The sequence below is a fragment of the Hemicordylus capensis genome, chromosome 5, assembly GCF_027244095.1.
Source record: "Hemicordylus capensis ecotype Gifberg chromosome 5, rHemCap1.1.pri, whole genome shotgun sequence".
NCBI lineage: Eukaryota > Metazoa > Chordata > Lepidosauria > Squamata > Cordylidae > Hemicordylus > Hemicordylus capensis.
In genome coordinates, this window is record NC_069661.1 from 142,004,046 (window position 1) to 142,016,413 (window position 12,368).

The following is a 12,368-nucleotide window of genomic DNA, read 5'->3' on the forward strand; positions in this document are numbered from 1 at the left end:
ATCACCTCATCTACTCAGAGTGTCTCCTCTTTGATAAACGAAATCAGGCCTGGGTCTCTGAATCCCCCTGTCTGTCCTCCAGGCGGGGAGATAATCAGGAGCCCGGCTCTTTGTCTGATCAGTCTCAAGATAGAGACACTTTTGTAATGTCCGGCTGGCCCTGGCTTGTGGTCATTTTGGTCTTGATGTTCTTCAGCCCAGAGAAATATGTTAGAAGGACAGAGAATGTTACATAAGTGGGAGGGGGTCTCAGTGTTATATGAATATAATGTCCCCCATAATACAGCATAGGCGTTATCATCTCTATGTGATTTCTTATAATTTTTCATAAGTGGGAGGGGGTCTCAGCGTAAATATGAATCTAATGACCCCCCATAATACAGCGTAGGTGTTATCATCTCTATGTGGTTTCTTATAATTTCCTAAATCAGCTAGATATTATGCTTGACATGTTAAACTAGTTCTCATGACTAGTTTTTAGCACAGCAACAAACTACCCAAGGCTCTTTGTAAGGAGAAAAAATAAAAGTCAGGCTTCAGCTTCCTGCCAAAAAGGCAATTCAGACACAGGCCTCAATCTAGCCTTTTGGCTTTTGGGGGTCTCAGAGCAGACCCTGGTTCTAAAAATGGGTCCACCCACCTGTTCATATCCTTTTCAGCATCTGCATAATTTACCATGGGCATATCCAAAAAGTGAGTCCTAATGAAGCTTTCTGAATCCTCAAAGGTGACAAGTACAGGAAATAGCTTGTCATCCTTGTCACAATTGTCATCTGAGCTCAGGGGAAAGTATTTCTTTCATTCACCAAACATTGCTTTTGGATGGCGCCTGTGCTCTCTTTTCCAATACAGTGGATAAGGTAGTCACCTTATCCACTTTTGTGCATCTGCATGCATATTTCTTAGCTATTTCACTGTCTGGAAACATTCTGCCTACCAGTTTACTGAATGTGTTGTTCACAGCAAATGGCAAATTGTATTGCAGTACCAACCCATGGTAAACCCCTCTTGTATTCTGCCAAAGAAAACCACAGAGCTCTGTGGGCGCCAGGAGTCAAAATCAACTTGACAGCACACTTTTACCTTTACCTTTACCAACCCCTGGGAAAGTAGTTCTGCCTTCACTAACTTGTCTGTCACTGGGTTTTGTGGATTGGACCAAGTGCTCATCAGTGCTTGGGGGGACTTTATGCTCTTTTGACTTTCTGTATTTGTCCTGTGCTTCACAGTCACTATATGCAGTTTTACATCATGAATCCCACCATGAGATGCCGAGAAGTCACAGGCACATGTTGAACAGAAAGCATAGGTCTTCCCTTTCCTAGATGGCTTTATGAATCCCCTGCCATCTGAAGATTATGATGAAGTGAATGTAGTTTCACAATGTGTTTGCTTTGATTTTCCCTTAGGCATACTGGCGTTTAGAGGGTCTTTAAAATAAACTGAAAAAGTGTTTTTCCAAGCAATGTGGATAAAGCTCCCAAATAAAATACTGCCCCTATTGCAGGGATATGGGAAAATTTAACTGAAGGAGTTATGAACAAGCTGATGGATAATGCTACCAAATATAGGATCTTACTTTCTGCATAGATATTAGAAAAATAAACTGAAGGGCTTGTGAACAAGCAAGGTGGATGTGGCTCCCAAATGGAATATCTCCTGTTCTGCAGGGACATAAAAGGGGGTGCTGAAAAGTTCTAGGCCCAAAGAAGAAGGGAATGACCTGGAGTCATGAAACTTACATGCTATTCCACATATTCACCCCGAAGTTCAACACACTTGGCACATCATTTCTCAAGTTTCTTCAACCCTTCCAAAAATAAAATCTGATGTCTGGTCACTGAAATACTGCTCTGCTGCTGCTATCACCTTTGAATCATTTGAAAATTTCCTCCCTTTCAAACTCTTTTTAAGGTTTGGAAATGGGAAATAATCAGATGGAGCAAGATCTGGTTAGTAGGGTGGATGGTCTATGCACTCAAACCCCAAATACTTCAAAACATCCATCGTCTTGCCAGCCTTGTGAGCAGGTGCATTGTCCTGCAAAAAGAGAACACCATTCTGCAGCTTCCCTCACCGTTTTTCTTTCAACACTTCCTTTAATCAGCACAGCAAGTTAGAGTAGTATTCTGCATTAGCTGTTTGGCCCTTCTGAAGATAGTCAGTCGTAAAAATACCTTCCTTATCCCAAAAAACTGTGGCCATGACCTTTCCTGCTGCTTTGGGTCTTGAATTTCTTAGCAGAACCCAAGTGCCACCACTGCAAGGACTGTTGTTTGGTCTCTGGATCATAGTATTGTAACCATGTTTCATCAACAGTGATGAGTCGTTCCAAAAAATTATCACTCGATCACTCAAAATGCTGCAAAATAAACTTGGAGGTTTCCACTCGATAACGTTTCTTCTTATCATCCAAACATTTCAGCACCCACTTGGCTGATAGCTTCTGCATACCCAGCTGTGCATGACTTATAAACCCAACACATTCCCTGGATATCTCTAGTGTCTCAGCAATTGTTTTAGCCAAGATTTGCTGATCTGCCAAAATCAGGCCGTGAACATGATCAACAATTTCAGGAGTTGACACTGCTGAAGGCCTCCCAGAAATTGCTGCATCTTCAGTCCCAAAATCTCCACACTGAAAGTTGGCACATCACTTCTTCACAATTGAGTATGACGGGCACTTGTCACTCAGTGGTTGCATCATACACTCATGGATTTCCTTTGGAGTTTTCTTCTGCAGGAACAGTAACTTCATAATGGCCTGGAGTTCAACACCTGAAAATTCCACACTTTTCATTGACATGGTTCGCTCAATGATCTGAAAAAGATTCAAAACTTAGTGCTACAATCCTGCAAATTGGCACTTTACAATATAAAAGAACACTCTTTCCAGCTACAGTGACAAAATTATGCTCAGATTTTGGGAAGTGGGTCGGGCCGAGAACTTTTCAGCGCCCCCTCATATAATATAAACTGAAGAAATTATTCTGAAAAGTCATTGCTCTCTCAAATGAATCTCACCCTTTTCTGCAGGGAAATCCGCACACTATGAGACAGACAGTGAGGCTGTCTGGAGGCTTCCTTCAGAGAGATGAGGTCTCTGCGTCTCTCCTCTCTCAAAGCTGGAGAGGGCAGAGAGTGAGAGTCCAACATCTCTCTGAAGGGTGTGGGGAAGGAGGCAGTGGTAATCATGAATTTCTATTGCATGGCTGTGAGCTGAGAAATGAAATGGCAAATCGTGAGTGTCACGGGTAAATTTGATTTCATGTTTTAAATTATTTTAATTGTAAACTGCCCAGAGATGTGAGTTTGGGGTGATAGATAGGTAGGTAGATAGGTAGATAGGTAGATAAGGCTAGTTAGCAGGTCTGAGTTACTCGATATTTTTCTTCCCACCTCCACCCTTTCCCTCAGAAATTTCGTTTGTCAGTTTCTGAAGCAGAAATACTGTTTTAGGATTCGAATTGCCTTCCTGGAATTAGCTTCAGTCTGCTAGTGCCATATTATTATTATTAATAATAATAATTAGAGACTTGTCAGTGGGATACAGTGCAGCTGATTGGTGTGGTGCATACCAAGTCTTTATGTGTGTCAAAGGGCTACTTATCTTACAAATGCAAACTGGGATTCCCATATAATAGGAAATGGGTTGGGGAAAGCAATTAGTAATTGGTACTAATATGTCTGTCATTTTAAAGAGAATCTAATGCCTACAGTGAGCGTTAGCAAGGCTGAAATATCTGGTTGTTCTCAAGCTTGAAATAAGATCTCTCTCTTATATACCTTGTGAAACCAGGGGAAAAGAGCAGATTCAGATTTGTAGGCCTCATTGTGATCAGTTCAAATATACATCTCCAGGTCTACAACTTTGTAACAGAACCTGGTTGTAAGCAGCATTAATTGCCTCGAGCTTGTAACATCATGAATTTCCTTTTAACAAGTAAAGGATAGTCATGCATCTGGCACTTCAAACACTTTAAAAAATAAAGTAGACAGTCCACATGAAGTAGGGCAAGTGATGGCTGAACCATCATTTGATTCACTGGTCTGTCCATCTACCTTGCAAAAGACAAAGCCAGGAAGAAGTCAGGGTCACACACCATAGATAAAGAACCTGCTGTGACGTGTTTTTATATTCCATCTGTCTTCACCTTAATAAGCTTAGAAGAAACAAAGAGAAAGTAAACTGTGTACAGTTCTCTTACAAGCTATGCCAGCTCAAAATATCCATGAGTGATCACTTGTTTGCCCGCACATCACAGTTTTCTTCAGAGTAGAAACCTAACAGGACAAGGCTCCCCAACTGGTACACTTTCTAAGGCTCTACACTACTACAAGCTTTTATTTTTGTTACCACAGACTAACATTGCTGCCTCCTTAGAACTCAGTTTTCTCTTTTCTAACCAATATTCTGATTCAGAGTGCCATTTGCCCATAAGTCACATTTTAATAAGTGGGGAAATATCTGATAGACTACAATATTGGCATGGCACAATCATCGTCATGACAGTAGCCCCAAACCCCATGACAGGAACTACCTCTAATGAAGAAGTTTCATATCATGAGTTGCCTTCCTTCTGCTGTAACTCATAACAGTGACATTGGAAAGCATGTCAAATGTAAAGCAGGGTATCCCACTTAATGTAGCGCCCCTGCTACAAGTGATGGTCTCTTCTGTCTCTTAACAAAATTTGATCTTTGTCACTGTGGATCAAGACAGATAATAGTTACTTCTTCCTTTATATTTCTCTTTATCCTGTTGAGATTTTTCCATAGACTATGGGGCTATTCTTACGATCACAAAAATTGGGCTAGGAAAATCCTAGCCCGATTTTTGTGATTGTCAGAACCACCAGGCTCGCAGCCAAGCCCGGTGGTTCTGGAGTGGCTAACCCGCTCCTGTAGCCCGCCCCTTAGCCCGGGTTTGTGGAGCGAGCGCTCCGCAAACCTGGGCTATCTGCTCGTGAGGAGCTGCAGCGTGGCTCCGTGCCGTGGCTACTCGTGAGTGGACCCCCAGCCGGGAGGCTTAAAAGCAGCCTCCCGGCTTGGGGGTCTCCCCAGTATGCCCTGCGTGCTCGCGCAGGGCATACTGGGGCTTCTGGGGGCCACCCGGCCCCCAAACTCCCCAGCCCCCGTCGGCTCCGTCTCGGAGCTGGCCATTGTGTGGTTGGCCAATTCGGCCACCCAGGGCTCCCTGCCCGCTCGTGAGTGGGGAGAGTAGGCTTAGCCTGCTCTTCCCGCTCACCACGAGGAACCGGGTCTCACTGATCCTGAGACTCGGTCCATTTTCTCTGTTCTGGTCCAGGCATGCTTGTCTATGTGTCTGTGTCTGTGTTCAGGCTTGTGGGGGGAGTCTAAGTCTCAGTTTAACCTTCTTGCTTGCTGTCTTGAATTTCTAACTGAGAGTATCTCCCTCTCTCTGCATAAGAGACTGTTCGCCTTTTTGTTAGTTAGTAATAAATATCAAACTCTAGTTACTCATTTTAAAGTTGGCTTCCTGTGTAATCACTTATACAAGACAAGTAATTACTCTGTAACATATCCAATGAAGAAAAAGGTTGTTTCAGCAGTGTCTTAGAGGTGGTACAGAATCTGCCTGTAGAGTAAGAGTATGCATGTTGTTTTCTGCACATGGTGTCATGAACCTGGAATTTTTCCCTGCCTCATCCAGAAAGAGAAAATAAAAGGGCTACTGACTAAAATACCCTCTGAGGGCATCTTAAATGAAAATATATACCACAGGCATATTCTGTTTGTGCTAGTGAGGCCAAAGTGCATTTGGATCAAAGTGCATCTGCTCAAACTGAGGCATATAATCTTTCCACTAATTTATTTCCAAAGAATTGCCTGTTGGAGGTTAAACTACCTTTTTTATTTTAGTGCTAGAAGCTGACTGTGCATTTCTCTTCTCTCCACTTTTAAAGAGAAGCACATTTTTAGATTTCCCAAATAAGTTCTTTCTTAACCCCTCACTGTAGCCACCTTAAATGGGGAAATGCTTGACTAACAAGCAGAAGGTTGCCTGTTTAAATCCCCACTGGTACTATATCGGGCAGCAGAGATATAGGAAGATGCTGAAAGGCATCATCTCATACTGCGTGGGAGGAGGCAATGGTAAACCCCTCCTGTATTCTACCAAAGAAAACCACAGGGCTCTGTGGGCACCAGGAGCCGAAATTGACTTGACGGCACACTTTACCTTTAACCCCTCACTTGTGGTACTTCTTAGTGCTGCATCTGAAAATCCTAGAGATCTTTAACAACATTCCCTTTGCTTGCTAATATAGAGTAATGGGTGGCAAGTGACCAGCTTTTCCTGTCTCTTCAATGGGTACTAAAGTCCAGAAGACGTTTGGTAGTTACTATTTTCTAACCTGGTCCTGCCCCAATCCCATGTAAAGCGGGGAGGGTGGAGTCTGTTTTTTAGAGCTCAACTCTCCCCTGCCACACCTACTTCTTCCCAGCCACCTTTCCACACTGATAATTTTCTCCCCACTTCAGCTCCGACACTAAAAATGTGCTCAGCTGGGAGGAAAACATTTGAGGGAAAGGCTCTGGGGAAGTCCGCAATGGGTACAGGGAGAGTTCAGCTCCTTTTATCATATTCCCCTTTTGCTCTGCATACAAACTGGGACCTCCTTTATGTGTGATTGACACAGATCCATGGTATATAGTTTGAGTGTTTGTGGGCGGGGTAGAAAAGGAAACTATTTGAGCAACTGAAGAGCAAAAGAGAGATGGATCTGAGATTTGAAGTTGGATGGAAGAAAGAGCCTTGGAGAGGAGCTTGAAGGTGGTACTGTTTGCTTTACCCCCTGCTAAGTGAGCAAAGAGGCACCTTTGAGTCTCTCATATTTAGCAGGGGAAGAGCAATTGTCTTTACCCAACTCTAGTACAGCATCCCTACAGTGACTGTTGCTGGTGTCTGTCTAACGTAACGTAGGGTCTGTCTGTGTAACGTTTCAGAATGTAAGTCATCTTTATTATTTTTTCTGTGTAAACCACTTTGAGAACCTTGATGAAAAGCTATTATTTATTTATTTATTTATTTATTTATTTATTTATTTATTTAACTTATTTTTATACTGCCCAAAACCTAGGTCTCTGGGTGGTTTACAACAAAAAATAAATGACAGCAGAAAAGTTAAAACATTGGTTAAAACAAATAAATGACAACAGATAAATTAAAACAGTGGTTAAAATAAATAACAACAAAAAATTAAAAAATTACAGCAATTTAAAACAAAACAATATTTTTTAAAAATGTTAAAACTATTAAAAAGCCTGGGTGAACAAATGTGTCTTTAAAGATTTTTTTTTTAAATTGTCAGAGATGGGGAGGCTCTTATTGCAGCAGGGAGTGCATTCCAAAGCTTCGGGGCAGCGGCCCGTCCCCGAGTAGCCACCAGATAACCCAGTGGCATCTGCAGATGGACCTCTCCTGATGGTCTCAATAGGCGGTGGGGTTCATTACGAAGAAGACGTTCTCTTAAATACCAGGGCCCAAGCCTTTTAGGGCTTTATAGGTTATCATCAGCACCTTGTATTTTGTCCGGAAACTTATCAGCAGCCAGGGTAGCTCTTTCAATACAGGAGTAATATGGTCTCTCCAAGATGTCCTGGAGACCAACCTGGCTGTGGCATTCTGAACCAGCTGTAGTTTCCAGACTACATACAAAGGCAGTCCCACATACAGCACATTGTACTAGTCAGGTCTGGAGGCTACCAGTATATGTACCACTGTTCTGAGGTTGTTTATCTCAAGAAATGGACACAACTGGTGTATCAGCCGAAGCTGATAGAAGGCACCTCTGGCCAATGCCTCAACCTGGGACACCAGGGAGAGGCTTGGATCCAGAAGCACCCCCAGACTACGCACCTGTTCCTTCTGGGGAAGTGTGACCCCATCCGGAACAGGAAGATCAAACTCATCTCCCGAGTTTTGACCCAGCACAATAAGTACCTCCATCTTATCTGGATTCAGTCTCACTTTGTTGTCCCTCATCCAGCCCATCACCGCCTCCAGGCAGGCATTTAGGAAGGTTATGCCTTCTCCCGATGAGGTTGACATGGAGAAATAGATTTGGGTGTCATCAGCATACTGATAGCACCCTGCACCAAATCTCTTCATGATCTCTCCCAGCGGTTTCATGTAGATGTTAAACAACATCAAAGACAATATGGACACCATACAAAAGTTCAGATTTTGAAGATCAGCAGTCTCCAAGGGATACCATCTGGAACCTGCCTGAAAGGTAGGAGCAGAACCACTGCAAAGCAGTTCCCCTCACTCCCAATTCCCTCTGACACTCCAGAAGGATACTATGGTCGACAGTATCGAAAGCCGCCAAGAGGTCAAAAATGACCTATTTAGTAGTAGTAGTTTGGTGAAAACTGATGCTTAGGTCTTTCAGTCTGGGTCCCTGTCTGCTGCTTCTTGCTCTGTGTGTATATGTGTCAATAAACATCACAGAAATGGCAAACTTGCTATCTCATACTCAGCTCTGTCCCTAAAACATTTTACTGCTCAGGGTGGAGAGTGCATTACAATACTAATGGGGTCTGCCCGTGAAATCAGTTTTATCATCACAATGTTCCAGAAATCCAAGGTGATCCTGCTTCTTTCATAAAACCCACTGTCGCTGATCTGCAGTGTGCACCTGGTCACAAGAAGTTCACACACAGCTGTGTAAATAAATACTCCTTTTTCTCAATAGGAATCTAAACAATTGTAGTTGCAAGGAACAACATACACCATAAAAGGCATCTATTTAGAATGGTCACAATGAAAATGTTTTAAAAGTGGGGAGTGTTCCCAACCTTTCCCAAAAACAAAGGAGCACCTCAGGACCACAATACACATCATGTTAACAGATAGTTTGGTTCTGAATCTTTGTGTTTATGAGCTTAAATAGCAGTCATGGGAGGGTGATCAGGATCAGACCCTTGTCAATGGGAAAGGGATATTTATTTAGCCTTGCCTTTTGCACTGTGGTTTTGATGAAAATGCCCCTGAAGCTGTTATTAGCTTCTGGAGGGTGCCAATGAAAGTTTTCCTCTTAAGGCTAAAGCAGCTTCATCAGGACCATTTTTGTTGGGACCATGGCACAAGGGGAAAGGATTGAATACCTCTCCCAATTCACTGCAGTCCTGACCAGACCCCTCTGCCCATCTCAGCTTTATTTAAGGTAAAAACACACACATGTTCAGGGCCAAACTATGTCAACTTACCATACAATTTGGCTTTCATTTAAGGGAACCGACCTTCATTTAAGGGACAGGACCTGGGTAGCATAAACAGCCCTAACATTAATAGGAGACTGACTGGAGTGACCTGCCCCATATGTCCACTGTCCACTTCCCTGCAGTCTGAGTATGTAAAGACACAGTAGCACAGACCCAAGCACACACACACACAGCTACAGTTCTGCAGTCAAAGTCTGATCACCCACAGTAGCCACCCAGCACACTACCTGGCATTGCCTCTTACGTGCCATTCAGACCAGTGTTCCACTCAAAAATCATGAAGCAAACAGTTCCACTGCTCTTACAGCTAGGAAGTTCCTCTTAATGAGGCCATTCATACAATCGAAAACTGTGTTCTATCCTGGTTTGGGATTTGTTTGTACTCCCAATTTTTGATTGTGTGGAAGCAAGGTTAGAGGAAAACCTGGGTAGAAGTGATTGTGTGGAAGCAAGGTAGGAGAACCTCTAACCTTGCTTCCGCACAATCACTTCTACCCAGGTTTTCCTCTAACCTTGCTTCCACACAATCAAAAATTGGGAGTACAAACAGATCCCAAACCAGGGTAGAACACAGTTTTTGATTGTGTGAATGGCCTCATCGTCTAGCCTGAATTTGCTTCCTTGTAATTTCAACCAATTAGTTCTAGTTCTGCCTCCAGGAACACCAGAGAACAAATCTGCTCTCTCTTTGTGCAACAGCCCTTCACGTATTTGAAGATGGCTGTCACATATCTCCATAGTCTTCGCTTCTCCAAGGTAAACCTGTCCAGCTCCTTTGACTATTCCTCAGAGGACTTGGCTTCCAGACCCCTCACTATCTTTGCTGCCCTCCCCTGAATCCATTACAATTTATTAGACGTTGCTCTTAATACTGTGTCCAGTTCTGGACATTTTAAGGACTGTGATAACCCTCCAAAAATAGTGTTACATTGAGCGGTCCACTGTCCCCATTCAGCCCATGTACAGGTGACTACTCCAACTGATACAATCTTATATGGAAATTTGCCTTATCTCCTTAGGGAATATCCACCCCCACCCCCTTCCCACTTCTCAACCCTGACTTCACAAGATCAGGCTAGCAGAATTTTGCAAGGCAATCTCTCCCCTGCTGCTCTTCCCTGATCCTCTTCCTTGATCCTCAGCAATCACCCACACAGGTGTAATTGCTGAAAAAGAGGCCCCTTAATATTTTATTCATGATAGTTTGATTGCAGGAGATGTTTTTATACATATAGTGCTATTAATAAACATGACACTTTACCAGACTGACAGGCAAGGAAAGACTGATTCCTGCCCTGAGAAACTTGCAGTCTATATTTTGGCAATAGGAGAAACAAAGGTGAAAAGGAAGAGGCCTGGAGTAAGTGTAGCTGCACATACTTCGACTTTGATTCCGTTAAATAATGAAGCTATTCACACGCACAGCAAAAACGGGGCTAGGGAAGTCCAGTCCAGTTTTCGCTGTGCATGAGGACTGCCAAGAGCCACGCGTATCCCGGTGGCAGCGCAGCAGCAAGCCCAGTAAAGTAGCCTGCCGCTTAACCCAGGTTTGAGGCGAAAAACAGGGCTTATTGATTGTGTGTTGCTGCCGCATGGCTTCACACAATACCAATACACAACTAGCCTTGTGACCAGTGTTGGGAGGCTCCGTATAATGCACCACACACTTGCGTGGTGCATTGTGTAGCTTCCGGGAGCCAGGGGACCCCCAAACCGCCCGGCTCCCAACCGGCTCCAAAATGGAGGCGGTAATCATCTGGGCGGCCGATCCGGCTGCCCAGAGATGTCTGGATGATCCTCTGTGGGGAGGGATAAGTTAACCCACTCTCTCCTCAGACCCGCCCGAAGCTCTTCACGTGGATTGTGTGAAGAGCTTCTTTGTAAAGAATATGTCCCTCCCCTGAAGCATTCACATAGATTTTGATGAGAGACTACAACAGGGGAAGACTACAAAAGAGAGACTGCAGCAGGGGGAAGAGAAACTGGCCCTTTTCACCCCCAGCACAGTACCTCCAGTGACTGTTGCTGGTGTCTTTCTTATGTTTCTTTTAGATTGTGAGCCCTTTGGGGACAGGGATCCATCTTATTTGTTTGTTATTTCTCTGTGTAAACTGCCCTGAGCCATTTTTGGAAGGGCAGTATAGAAATCAAATTAAATATAATATAATATCTATATATATAATTCTCCTGGGTGTGCCCAGGGTAAATGCGTCCCGGCAGCCCCTGGTGGTGCAGTGGTAAAACTGCTGCCCTGTAACCAGAAGGTTGCAAGTTCCATCCTGACCAGGGGCTCAAGGTTGACTCAGCCTCCATCCTTCCGAGGTCGGTCAAATGAGTACCCAGAATGTTGGGGGCAATAGACAGCTTCTGAAACAGACTGAATACTTAATGCTAGTATTAGTTGATGTCTTTTTAACAGTGTGATTGTCTCCTTGGAATATGCCTGCTCTTTCACCGGGGTACCATATATGGAGTTATCTCATTTTACTCTCAGGACAACCCTGTGTGATAAGTTAGACTGAGCTGAGAGATTGTGCTTGTTTGAGGCCATCCAGTGAGCTTCATGACTGAAAAGGAGTTTGACCCCAGCTGCTCATGTCTAACTCAGAAGGAATCCATCCATCCATCTGTTTTGTTCTAGTACTAAACATGAGTTGCATTTTAGTGAATTTGCACATTTGTAGATGGATTTTTCAACAGTTGTGCCACATTTATTTTGGGAGCAGCCACTCTTGCTTACCTGGAGAGAGAGGTATCTCCCAGAGTAAGCAAAGCACACGTTATTAGTAGAAATATATTGATTAGGCCTGTACAGCCTAAAAAGTGTCTGGTCCAATCTGACTCAACAGATATATTGTTGGAAGGGCCAACATTGCAAAATTGTCAGGTCAGATTGTGTCAGATTGGAAATTCAGTATGTCTTAATATTCCTGTCAGACCCCAGTTAAATGGGCAACACAGCACCTCTCAGCTGAGAGGTGACTCACTGACCATGTAATTTCAAAATATCCCTTGCAGTGCCTCTCAGCCATTTAAAAGTTAAATGGCCACCATGCCACCTCTCATTCCATCAGGAATGTTGAAACATCAACTGAGTTCAGACATGACAGAAGGGAGCT

General features: G+C 43.6%; 1 protein-coding gene across 9 annotated transcripts in view; it reads left to right on the forward strand.

Moving 5' to 3' along the window:
• Positions 1 to 12,368, forward strand: part of FRMD4A (FERM domain containing 4A) — a 614,972-nt gene that overhangs the window by 315,947 nt on the left and 286,657 nt on the right. The gene's annotated exons all lie outside the window — the stretch shown is intronic.